Source organism: Pelodiscus sinensis, chromosome 12 (genome assembly GCF_052426305.1).
Source record: "Pelodiscus sinensis isolate ZL-2025 chromosome 12, ASM5242630v1, whole genome shotgun sequence".
Classification (NCBI taxonomy): Eukaryota; Metazoa; Chordata; order Testudines; family Trionychidae; genus Pelodiscus; species Pelodiscus sinensis.
In genome coordinates, this window is record NC_143063.1 from 6,239,813 (window position 1) to 6,252,220 (window position 12,408).

Genomic DNA, 12,408 nt, shown 5'->3' on the forward strand with positions numbered 1-12,408 from the left:
ATTAATTCAGTGATTTAAAGTGACTGGGTTTCGGAACAGCTCTTTTTCTCGGTCAAGCCAGCTTGATTCAAAGAACATGGGCAGTGAGCAGCCTTTTCCTTACAAACTTATGCTCTGTATTGTGGATCTTGTGATTGAGTTCATCAATTGGACAATGTTTCACACAGGCCACATTTCCTGCTTTTGACCATAATTAGGTGTAGTTTATTATCTGTTTTTGCTGTAAATCACTTTTACAGCATATAGTCATCAGCATCCTACTAGTTTGATAGTTTTAAATGTGACTTGTTTTGATGTGGTCTCATTTTCACCTTATCAGTTGTTTGTGTTATTAAACTAACTTTTTAATAATATTGCTCTTTCCAGCACCAAGAAGAAAGTTGTTGGGTTAATGACTTAGTTAAGAGCTTGTTAGCTAAGGATCTGTAAGTTATTAGAAAATCTCGTTTGTCTTACCGTTATTTAATGAGTTAAAGCAGGGGTTGGCAACCTCTGGCTACCAAGGCAAATTATGGCTGAGTAGGGAGCCAGATGTGGCTCTTTTGCAGCTTCAGCTCAGCCCCCCCACCATCTCATTCCTTTCCAGCAGGGAGCCTGTGCTGGCGCTCCAGTCTTGCAGCCCCCCGCGAGATTGGAGCACCAGCATTGGCTTCCTGTGGGGGTGGGGAGGAGCCCGAGCCTCCCCGCTGGATCTGGCTCCCAGGAAGAAACAGCTGCATGTACTGCTGCTTCCCTTCCCCCTGCTCCGGCTGGGGGAACAGCAGTGCAAGGAAGCATGATAATGTCCAAAGGCTCCACAATGACATTTGCCAACTCCCTCAGTACCTTCGGATGCATTAAATCTGGGCCCATGGATTTGTGTATGTTTAGCTTTTCTAAATAGTTCCTAAGTTGTTCTTTCCCCACCAAGGGCTGTCCACCTCCTTCCCATACTGCATTGCCTAGTGCAGTACAGGAAGTCCCCGGGTTACGTACAAGATAGGGACTGTAGGTTTGTTCTTAAGTTGAATCTGTATGTAAGTCGGAACTGGTGTCCGCTGCTGGAACTGATCAGTTTCAACCACGGCTGAATCTGGATGCCAGTTCTGACTTACATACAGATTCAACTTAAGAACCCCAGGCGTCCCCAAGACAGCTGCTGCTGAAACTGACCAGCGGCTGATTCCAGGAAGCCTGGGGCAGAGCAACTCTGCCTCGGGCTTCCTGTAGTCAGCCGCTGGTCAGTTTCAGCAGCAGCTGACTTGGGGACGCCTGGGGCAGAGCAGCTGGGGTGCTGCTGGGTTGCTCCAGTAGCGCGGCTCCTTGGCGCTACTGGAGCAACCCAGCAGCACCCCAGCTGCTCTGCCCCAGGCGTCCTGATTCAGCCGCTGCTGAAACTGACCAGCAGCGGCTGAATCAGGACGCCTGGGGCAGAGCAGCTGGGGTGCTGCTGGGTTGGTCCGGAGCAGCGCTGCGGTACCAACCCGGCAGCTCCCAGCTGCTCTACCCCAGGGGTAGGCAAGAAAAGCCTGGTCTGTAGGGGGGAGGGGGGAGCACTAGCTGCACCACTCCCCCCCCCAGCAGACCAGGGAGACGGGGGTGGCGGGACTGCCCAAGTCCTCCACGGCTTTGCTCCGTCTCCCTGGTCTGCTGACCTGGGAGACGCGGAGCAAAGCCGCAGAGCACGCGGGCAGCGGGACAGTCCAGGCGCGCCACGGCTGTCCCACTGCTGGCGTGCTCCGAGGCTTTGCTCCCCATCTCCCTGGTCTGCTGGTTTCCACCAGCAGACCAGGGAGACCGGGAGAAGCTTTTCTCGCCCCGGAGGATACGGGTGGCGACCCGCCGCCCGTGAGCTCCGGGGCCAGAAAAGCCCCGTTCGTAAGTGCGGATCCGACATAAGTCGGATCCGTGTAAGTCGGGGACTGCCTGTAGTCTGGGAGCTGAACTTGTCCGTGAAGACAGAGGGAAAGAAAGCATTGAGTACTTCAGCTTTTCCCACATCCTCTGTCACTAGGTTACCTCCCTCATCCAATAAGGTCCCTACACCCTCTCTGATCACCCTTTTATTGCTAACATGCCTGTAGAATCCTTTGTTATCCTTCGCATCCCTTGCTAGCTTCAATTCCAATTGCGCATTTGCTTTCCTGATAACTCCCCGGCATTCTCGAGCAATATATTTATACTCCTCCCTAGTCATCTGACCAAGTTTCCACTTCTTGTAAACTTCCTTTTTGTGTTTAAGCTCACCAAGAATGTCCCCAGTAAGCCAATCTGGTTGCCTACCATATTTGCTTTTCTTACTGCGCATCGGGATGGTTTCTTCCTGTGCCTTTAATAAGGCTTCTTTAAAATACGGCCAGCTGTCTAGACTCCTTCCCCTTCATGGAAGCATTCCAGAGAATCCTGCCCATCAGTTTTCTGAGGGAGTCAATGTCTGTTTTTCTGAAGTCCTGAGTGTGTATTTTACTCTCCTTTCTTCCTTCGGTCAGGATCCTGAAATCTACCATCTCATGATCACTGCTTCCCAGGTTGTCACCCTCTTCTACTTCCTCTACTAGTTCCTCCCTGTTTGAGTAGCAGGTCAAGCTGTGCATGGCCTCTGATCAGTTCCTTCATAACTTGTACAAGGAAGTTATTCCCAACATTCTCCAAAAACTTCCTGGATTGTCTGTGTACTGCTGTACTGGTCTCCCAACAGATGTCAGGGTGCTTGAAGTCCCCCATGAGTACTAGGGCCTGTGATCTGGAAGCTTCTCTCAGTTGTCTGAAGAAATCCTCATTTACCACCTGATCCGGCAGACACCAACCACATCATCACCCCTTTTGCTTCCACGTCTAAACTTAACCCACAGACTCTCAACAGGCTTTTCTCTCTACATATACTGACCAATCATACTGCTCTCTTTTCTCCCCCTCCTGTTCTTCCTGAACAGTTTATACCATTCCTTGACAGTACTCGAGTCATGCAAGTCATCCCACCAAGTCTCTATTATTCCAATCAAATCATAATTCTTTGACTGGGCCCGGGCTTCTAATTCTTCCTGTTTGTTTCCCAGGCTTCTCGCATTGGTGTACAAACACCTTAGATAACCAGTTGATTGCCCTATCTTTTCCATCGGAATCAGGAGTCCTTCCTTGTTGCTTGTTGCTTCTTGTGTTTCTTCCCGGTATCCGACTTCCTCACTTACCTCAAGGCTTTGGTCGCTGTCCCCCAATGAGCCTACTTTAAAGCACTCCTTGCTAGGTTTGCAAGCCTGCCTGCGAAGATGTTCTTTCCTCTCTTCGTTAGGTGGATCCCATCTCTTCCCAACAATCCCCATGCTTGGAACAGTGTCCCATGATTGAAGAAACCAAAGTCCTCTCTCCGACACCACCTGTGCAACCACACATTTACTTCCTCAATTCGATGATCCCTACCCAGACCTTTTCCTTCAACAGGGAGGATGGACGAGAAACCCCTTGCACTTCAAATTCCTTGATCCTTCTTCCCAGTGCTACATAATCTGCTGTGACTCACTCAAGGTCATTCTTGGCTGTATCATTAGTTCCTACATGGAGAAGCAGGAAGGGGTAGTGATCCGAAGGTTTAATCACTTTTGGAAGACTCTTGGTCGCATCCTGAATGCAAGGTCCTGGTAAGCAGCATGCTTCTCGAGATTGCAAGTCTGGATGTCAGATGGATGACTCAGTCCCTTTTAGGAGGGAGTCCCCGACCACCACACCACCTGTCGTCGCCTTTCGGGGGTGGTGGCCAAGGAACCTCCATCCGTAGGACTACGCAAGCCATGCCTTCCGGTAGATGGTGGTCCCTTCTGATTTCTTCCCTAAGATGTCTCTGCCAAAGCATTCTCCACTGCAATGCCTGTGGAGAGAGCCTGAAAGCAGTTACTTACCTCTACAGGAATGGGGGATACCTGAGTTGGCCGCTGCCTTCTTCTAGAGGTTACATGCTGCCAGTTCTCTTCCTTGTCCTGCACTGCCCTCACTGGCTCTTCAGCCTGCTGTGCCTGCAGGATTAAACGCTGCCTTCTATCGAGGAAGTCTTCATCTTCTCTGATGGAACGTAGGGTCAATACTTGGGCCTCAAATCCTCTAATTTTTTCTTCCAAAATGGCGACCAGTTTGCACTTAGTGCAGATGAAATCCCTTCTTTTTTCCAGGAGGAAGACAAACATTGCACATGCTGTGCAGGTAACAACAGCCGACCTATCATCGTCCATACCTGCATTCCTTTTGAGAGATTCCTCAGATTATTAAACGCCTCCTTGAAGGGCGGGAGTGCTGTGAAAAGATTTTAAAGAATGGCGAGTGTCTCTCATGCCCTTTCCACTCTCCTTCTGAACTCCCTCTCCAAACTCCCTGTTAGCAAGTTCCCCGGTCGCTGACTCACTCCTTTATAAATCCCTGGACTGCCTGATAGCTCCTCTCCCTGATTAAGGCTCGAGCAATGGGCCTGGACTGTGTATTGTGGGGAAGGATTGTTCAGTGAATGGCTGTGCTGACTAGCACTGCTCCATGGACAATGACTGTCAGAGTGGCCAATACACACCTGAGGAATGTATCTGGAAGCCTGCAAACCAGCCAGTGTCTCATGGCTACTTGCATGTGAAACACAGACAGGTCACTTGATCATGTAACGAGCTCCAATTTGGGAGACACCAGGAATATAGAAGTGCCATGAGGGCATCTCCATCTTGTCTTCAATCCTGCTTCTGATTCCAGATGTATCTTTGCTGGGGACAGAGCTCCGGGAAGGATTTGCTGACCTGTTCTGATACAGGAGGTACACCAGAGACTTTTAAGCTGGTAGTTTGTAACATCTCTGCTGAAAGCCTGCATCAAGCACTTGGTGACTGATGTATGTAATGTATTCTCCTTAACAATCTCACTCTCAACCTTTTTTTTTCTTTTATTAATAAACCTTTAGATTTTAGATTCTAAAGGACTGGCCCAGCGTGCTCTTGTGGGTAAGATCTAAAGTGTAAATTGCCCTGGGACTGTGGTTGGTTCTTTGGGACCAGGAGGATCTGTTTGGAGTTGGTGAGATTGGATTTTATATAACCTCTCACCTGTGTGTAAGGTCTGTATTTGACTGTGGCACAGGGAACGGTGGCGTGTCCGAGGGGTTTTGCTTGTGAGGCTTCCTGAAGGCCAGATTGGCAGCTGAAGTGCTCTGTGTGACTGGTTTGTGGCCTATATGGGAAAGGACTCCAGTTGTGGGCTGTAAGTAGCCCTGGTTTGAGCATTTCGTCCTGAGCTGACACCCTCAATGTTGCCCGGACCTGGTCCGGTCCGTCACAGGGTAGGGGTGCAAGAGTCAGGGCTGGGAGGCTGGGGGAGGAACTTACTGGGGCTGCCCATGGTAGTAAGGGTGGTGCTGTTCCTGCTGGCGGTTTCTGCTGGGGCAGTGGAGGCTGCTGCTGGCTTCCAGCTTGTCCGTGGGCCAGCACCACCTCCAGCAGACCCCACTCCTGCCCTTGAGTGTGTCCAGGTGGGATGATAGGGTTCTGGAGGCCATCTCTGGCCTCTCGCTGACTCCCCGTCCTGCAGTTGGTCCGGGGGGGAGGAGGGCTCTGAGGGCTGGCCTTCAACCTCCAGAAGCCCCCCTCTGCCCTGCAGCTGGTCCAGGGCCAGGTTGTGGTTCCCAACTTCTCCTCTGGATGGGTGTGTCTCCTTGAATGGAGGTCAGGGTTCAGTTCCTATCCCCAACTTCTGTTGGTGGACGCTCTCCTGGGTTGGGGTTGGCCTGAACTGTTGGTCCTGGGAGTAGTCCGAGGGGGAGGGCAGCAATGGCAGGAGGGCTCCCCCTCACTCCCCCCCGGCACTGTTTAGGCCAGGAGGTCCACTTACCCAGTTTAGTAGCTGGCAGTGTGGGGAACCCTTTTCCCAGCTGGCCACTCTTGCTGGTGTGGCTGCTCCAGTGGGCTCTTTGTAGTATAGCTGTCCTCTGATCAGCCCCCTTCATTTCCATATTATGGAAAACTTCCCATTTTCCTGGCACAAGCAAACCCTTGCCTTGCTTTGTTAGGATAAATGGAAGCTGCCTACCAAATTTGTTGGTCCTAGCCCTCACTGTTTAGAAGGAGTTCTTGTATAAGTAGACTCGCAGGCCAGTAGACAGACGGGGATACAGGCAGTCCCCGACTTAACGCGGATCTGACTTACATCGGATCCGCACTTACGAACGGGGCTTTCTCACCCCGGAGCTCGAAGGCAGCGGTCAGCCACCTCGACCTCCGGGGCGAGAAAAGCTGCTCCCGGTGCCCCTGGTCTGCTGGGGACCGTCTCCAGCAGACCAGGGGCACCGGGAGCAAAGCGGGTCCCACGCTGCGGCTTTGCTCCCCATGTCCCTGGTCTGCTGGGGGAGAGGGGACGCAGCTAGTGTACCCCCCCAGCAGACCAGGCTTTTGTTGTGGACCCTGGGGCAGAGCAGCTGGGGCGCTGCCGGTTGGTCCCGCAGCGCCGCTCTGGGCACTACTGGACCAACCCTGCAGCACCCCAGCTGCAGCTGGTCAGTTTCAGCAGCGGCTGAATCAGGATGCCTGGGGCAGAGCAGCTGGGGTGCTGCTGGGTTGGTCCAGTAGCGCCGAGGAGCCGCGCTACTGGAGCAACCCAGCAGCACCCCAGCTGCTCTGCCCCAGGCGTCCCCAAGTCCCCAAGTCAGCCGTTGCTGAAACTGACCAGCGGCTGACTACAGGAAGCCCGAGGCCCAGTTGCTCTGCCCCGGGCTTCCTGGAATCAGTGGCTGATCAGTTTCAGCAGCAGCTGACTTGGGGTTCTTAAGTTGAATCTGTATGTAAGTCAGAACTGGCGGTCAGTTTCAGCAGCGGCTGAATCTGGACGCCAGTTCCGACTTACATACAGATTCAACTTAAGAACAAACCTACAGTCCCTATCTTGTACGTAACCCGGGGACTGACTCTGTGTGTGTGTGTGTGTGTGTGTGTGTGTGTGTGTGTGTGTGTGTGTGTGTGTGTGTGTGTGTGTGTGTGAAACAAAATGTCTGTCTATCCATCTGTTTGTGCAAGAACTCCTCCTAAATGGGAACAGCTAGGGCCACCAAATTTGGCAGGCAGTTTCCTCTTACCATAACTTAAACCAAGGTCAGGGTTTGGTTGTGCTGGAAACATGGGAAGTGGTGAGAAATGGGCTTCTCCCCCCCCCATCATAGAAAAGGAGGGGCAGAGAAAGGAGGGACGCGATCCTCACACTCCCCACTGGGGACAGCGAGCAGGGACTCGATACTGCAGAGTGAACACTGGGGACAGCCACACCATCATGAGACTGACCAGCTGGGAACAGGCCAGACCACCTTCTATGGGTAAAGATCCCCACCCTGCTATGGGGCCTGCTATGGAATTCCTCAGATCCCACCTATTGCTGACACACTCCTACGGGGCCTAGTGATTCTCTCCCTCTTTTCCCTTCCCCCATGCCTCCTCACAGGGCCTGAGGATTCCCCCCTCCCCTTCCCCCACAACTCCTCACAGGGCCTAGGGATGCCCTCCTTCTTCCTCCCCCTACTCCCCTGTGTGACTCTTCATGGGGCCATGCCATGCCCTCCTTTCCTCCCTCTGTGCTGCCCTTCCTTTTAATTCCCAACAAAACCCAACCAATCATTTCTTAAGTTACATACCCGAGCAACACCAAGTAAATCTGTGTGTGTATAAAATATAAGATTAAGGACATCCAGGAGCCCTCGTGCTTCAGGATTTAAGCCAATCTCTACTGCTGACCTGTCTCCCCAGCCTAGCTTAAAGCCACATTCACAAGTTTGGCCATGCTCACAGAGCAGTTTTCTTTTTCAAATGCAACAGAATCCCGTTTGTCCGAGCATCCGTTACCCAGCTCTCTCTATTAATTGAACAGGTGCTGGGACTGGCAGCTGGAGCCTTGCCTGGTTTTCTGATTATCTGGATTTTGATGATCCAATCTGGCCCCAGTCCCAATTAGATTGGATAGTCTGGTTTCATTGTATAAAGCACATAAAGTAACAAATGGTTATTTTCCTGACCAAAGCAGGCTACAGAGTCCTAGAAGCTTTTTCATTGATGTTTTTCTTCTGCTCCAGCCTCAGCCATACAGGATCTACAGAGTTTCCCACTGCTCTCCTTAACTGAGTGCTTTTAGCCTTTTACATGAATCCCATGACTCCTTCTCAGCTGGATCTGATTATTGAAGAGTCCTGGCTTCCATCCCTTATAAGGGCAGACCACCCTGTCATTATAGAGGGTCAGAAGGAAACTTTCCCAGTGGACAGGTTAGGTCCTCTGATTACTGCACATTATCTGAAGTAGCTGGTACTGGCTACTGTCCAAGGTGGAGTACAGCCTCTTCCCAGCTTACGAACCAGATACGGACCAAGCAATTGGTCGTAACTCGGTTCGTTTGTAAGTCGGACCCCATAGAGTTACACGCGACCACGCTGTTCATAAGCGTAGATCGCGTTCATAACTCGGGGTCCGCCCTTTACGACAGCTTCGGTCGTAAGTTGACCGTTTGCAATTCGGGGACCAGCTTGTACTGGGAAAAGGCACCATTATAGGGACTTGGGGGGCAGTAGCCCCCCTGAATTTGAACCCCCTGGATTTGATACTGAGATTTGCCTAAAGCTGCATGCCCTGACTCCAAAGGCAATTCTTAAATGCAACAGAGTTTGAGCTGCTCCTAGTTTTGCCTTCCGGGCAGGTGATTAAGAATAACAAAAGGCCGGGCTTTCAGGCACTTAAAGGATTGTTAGATCATTATGAAAACATTGCTGGATACTCCACTTAAAAGATGTGGGGGGCGGGGGAAAAGAGTAGGAATGACTGTTGTGCTGCTGGGATTTGCATTTGGATTACTGTGTTAAATTTACAAATGTTCTTGAAAAAGGGGTGAACAGGGACCAATTCAAAGCTGACTGCAAAGAGCTACAAAGGGAATTCACAAAATTGGGTGATTGGTTAACACAAAGGCAGATGGAATTCAGTGTTAAGTGCAAAGTAATACACAATCGGGGTAAGTGCAGCTGCTGGGAGGGGGTGAGTGTCCATGGGGACAGCCGGCCTGGCGGTGTGGGAGCCCCCAAGAGCCTGCTGCTGGCACATAAGCTGGGGTGGGAGCCCCGCTCCTAGTGTCTGTCCCAGGGCTGCTGTCTTGAGCACTGCACCACCACCACCCAGTTGTCATGGCTGCAATGTGGGGTCTGCTGGCAACTGTGCCATATTTCTTGGCTTTGAAAGCCCTGTGGGGTGGTGGTGGAGGAAGGGCAGTAGGGGCTTGGTTTATAATAGCAATTCCAAGTGGTGAGGGGAAGCAGCAAAGTTGGGCTCAAGCTGGAGGAGGAGAGAGGGAGGAGGCAGGTGGGTGGCAGAGTGACGTGATAACATCTCTGTTGTCCCACAGGAAAAACTTTTAAAACTATATATAGAGAAAATAGCTGTTACCACTCAAGAAAGAGACCTTGGAATCATTGTGGATAGTTCCCTGAAAACGTGTTCAATATGCAGTGGCAGTCTTAAAAACTAAAAAGCCAAGAGAATATTGGGAATCATTAGGAAAGGATAGATAATTTAAAAAAAGCCAAATTGCCCCAACATAAAGTCATTGTATTCCCACAACTTGAATACTGTATGCAGATCTGGTCAATCCAGCTAAAGAAAGATATATTGTATTTGGAAAAGGTACAGAAAGGGCAACAGAATTATTGGGAGTAAGGAACAGCTTCCATATGAGGAGAGATTAACAAGTCTGGGACTTTTCAGCTTGGAAAAGAAATGACTAAAGGATAGGGGTAAGTTAGAGGTTTAGAAAATCATGAACATTGTGGAAAAATAGAATAAGGGAATGTTATTTATTTCTTCGCTAGCATAACACAAGAAGCATGGCCCTATTAAAAGCATAGGCAGCAGATTTAAAACAAACAAAATACATTATTTTTTTCACAATCAGCCTCTTTGTCAGGGGATGGTGGAAATGCCCAAACTATAACAGAGTTCCGATAAGAACAAAATAAGTTCAAGGAGGATAGGTCTATCAATGGCAACTAGCCAGAATGGGCAGGGATGGGGTCCCTAGCTTCTGTTTGCCAGAAGCTGGGGATGGGTGACAGGATAGCTTATGATGTTTGCCTCTTCTGATTGTTCCTTCTGAAGCACCTAGCATTAGCCACTGTGGGAAGACAAGGATACAGGGCTAGAATGACCTTCGGTCTGACCCAGTATGGCCATTCTGATGTTCTTATATAGAGCTGAAATATATGTACCCTCTTGCTGTAATCCACTAGATCCCACTCCCCTTCCAGAGCTGAGAGCGAGCCCAGGAGTCCTGACAGGATCTCTCTCTCTATCCACAGAGTTAGTAACAAAGAAAGAATATATATGAAAATGTTAAGGCTAACCAGTGTCCCGTAAGTGACTTGCTACTAGATGTTATAATATGTTATTGTTAGAACTGAGTGGGTCTAATGATTATTATTGTTATTTATTTTATATAGGAATTAGATATAGTGCTCACAGCAGCTAACTGCTAAGTTGTCTGCCAAAAAAGTAGAGTTTTCCAGTACCTTGGTAGTCCCTGGATAGAGATGATACATATGGCAAGGAGGAGGAAGATGGGGTTAGTTTCCCTCCCCCTTCCCCTTCCCCATTTGGTGCTTGGCTTGTACTGAGCATGCTCAGTAACACTGCTGAAGCCTGTGTCCTCAGTCCGCCCCTCCCATACTTTCACTCCCCCTGCCCCCCGATCATGGCAAAGCCCTCAGTGTAGACACAGCTAGGCTAACAGAAAAGGGCTTCTCTTGGCACAGCTAAGATCAATGGGGAGGTGGTGTTACTATGGTGGCAAAAACTCCTCCTCCTCTTGGCATACGCTGCATCCACACTAGAGAGCTCTGCAATACAGCTGTATAATATAGCTGTATTGGCAGAGCCTAATGTAGCCTCAACAAGCTTCAGTGTCTGAGAATGCAAACAAAAGAGAACAGAGAAAGGACAATTCGGTTCCATCTACACAACAACTGGAGGTGTAACCTGTTACCAGGTTAGGTAGACCTGCACATGCTAGGTTTGATCGAAAAGCAGCATAGACATGATGGTATGGGCATCTATCTTAGTCCAATCCTGTCTGAGATCCTACGTATGTACTAAGCTGCTAGATCACTTGCGCTGCCACAGTTACGCTGTATTTTTAGCATGACAGCTCAAAGCTCTCATGTACACACTTTCCTGAGCTGGAATTTACATCTCCAGCTCCAGTGTAGATGTAGCCTTAGGTCAAAGGAAATCTGTAAAGATAAATACGAACTAAAATCATACATGTCCCACTGTGGGGTTCGAATGCCAGCACTGGCTTCCTGCTGGAGGCAGGGAGAAAATCACAAGCCTTGCTGTGCCATCGGGCTCATGGGGAAGTAGAGCCACACATGGCTCTGCACACTATGGCTACCCCTCCCCCAGCTGGGGGAACAGCAGCGTGTAGACATGCTGCATGGAAGCAGTGGAAGGCTGTGCCTAGAGTGTAATACCTGGGAGCGGTGCAGAATGTGAAGGCAAGTAAGTGTCCCCCTTCCCTTCATGCCCAGACCCCATCCTCCCTGTACCCCAGCTCTCTTCCCCTCCCCCTGCCTTCCCCCGAGACATTGCACCCCTAGCCTACTCCTACATCCTCCTTCCTGGCCAGACACCACCAATCTTCCCTTGCCTTTGCCCCTCCCTTAGCCAGACACCTTAGTCCCAGCCTGCTCCTGTACCGTACCTCCTATCCAGACCTTGTGCCCTCACCCCCTCTTACAGCCCACCTTCTGTCCAGACCTCGCACACTCACCACTTCCTGCCTCTCACCTCTTGCCAAGATCCTGAACCCCCATCCCTATCCTACTCACTGGCAGTTCTGTCCAGCATATTGAACCCCTCATTTTTGTCCTCACCCCAGAGCCGAGGGGTCCCACAAAATCCACTAACCCTGGAACCCCAGAAGAGTAAATCTGGCCTATGGGAAGATGTCTCAGTTAGGGGCCATGTCAGAGAGGGTTGGGTTTTTTGGAAGTGGTTTTTTTGCTTCTCATTTGTGTGGTCCCCAACTGATTTTTCTGTGGGTCAGTGGCCCCCGACCCAAAAAAGGTTCACCACTCCTGCAATAAATAAAGAAAACATGGAAACCTTCTGTGTGGGACATAAATTAATATTTTACTGTATTTAAAATGAAGTTTGATAAACTAACATGGTAAAGTTAAAGCACTTAATCTATTGGATAATTTAAATTAATATTTCCTTTCTTACTGGTTAAATTAAACTGTTCTCCATAGCTACAGCCCCAGCAAAATGTCTTGGACATAATTATGTAATTAACGGTGAGTTTCCATTAATAACTGGTGGTCCTTGGAAAGGTTTGCGTTGAGCCAGGTAGGCCACGGCAAAAATGTTTGAGAACCACTGTGGTACACAGATG

The 12,408-nt window shown here is 49.9% G+C and overlaps 1 protein-coding gene across 2 annotated transcripts in view; it reads left to right on the plus strand.

Moving 5' to 3' along the window:
- NUP93 (nucleoporin 93) overlaps window positions 1–12,408 on the plus strand; it is a 175,532-nt gene that overhangs the window by 29,468 nt on the left and 133,656 nt on the right. The window lies entirely within an intron of this gene.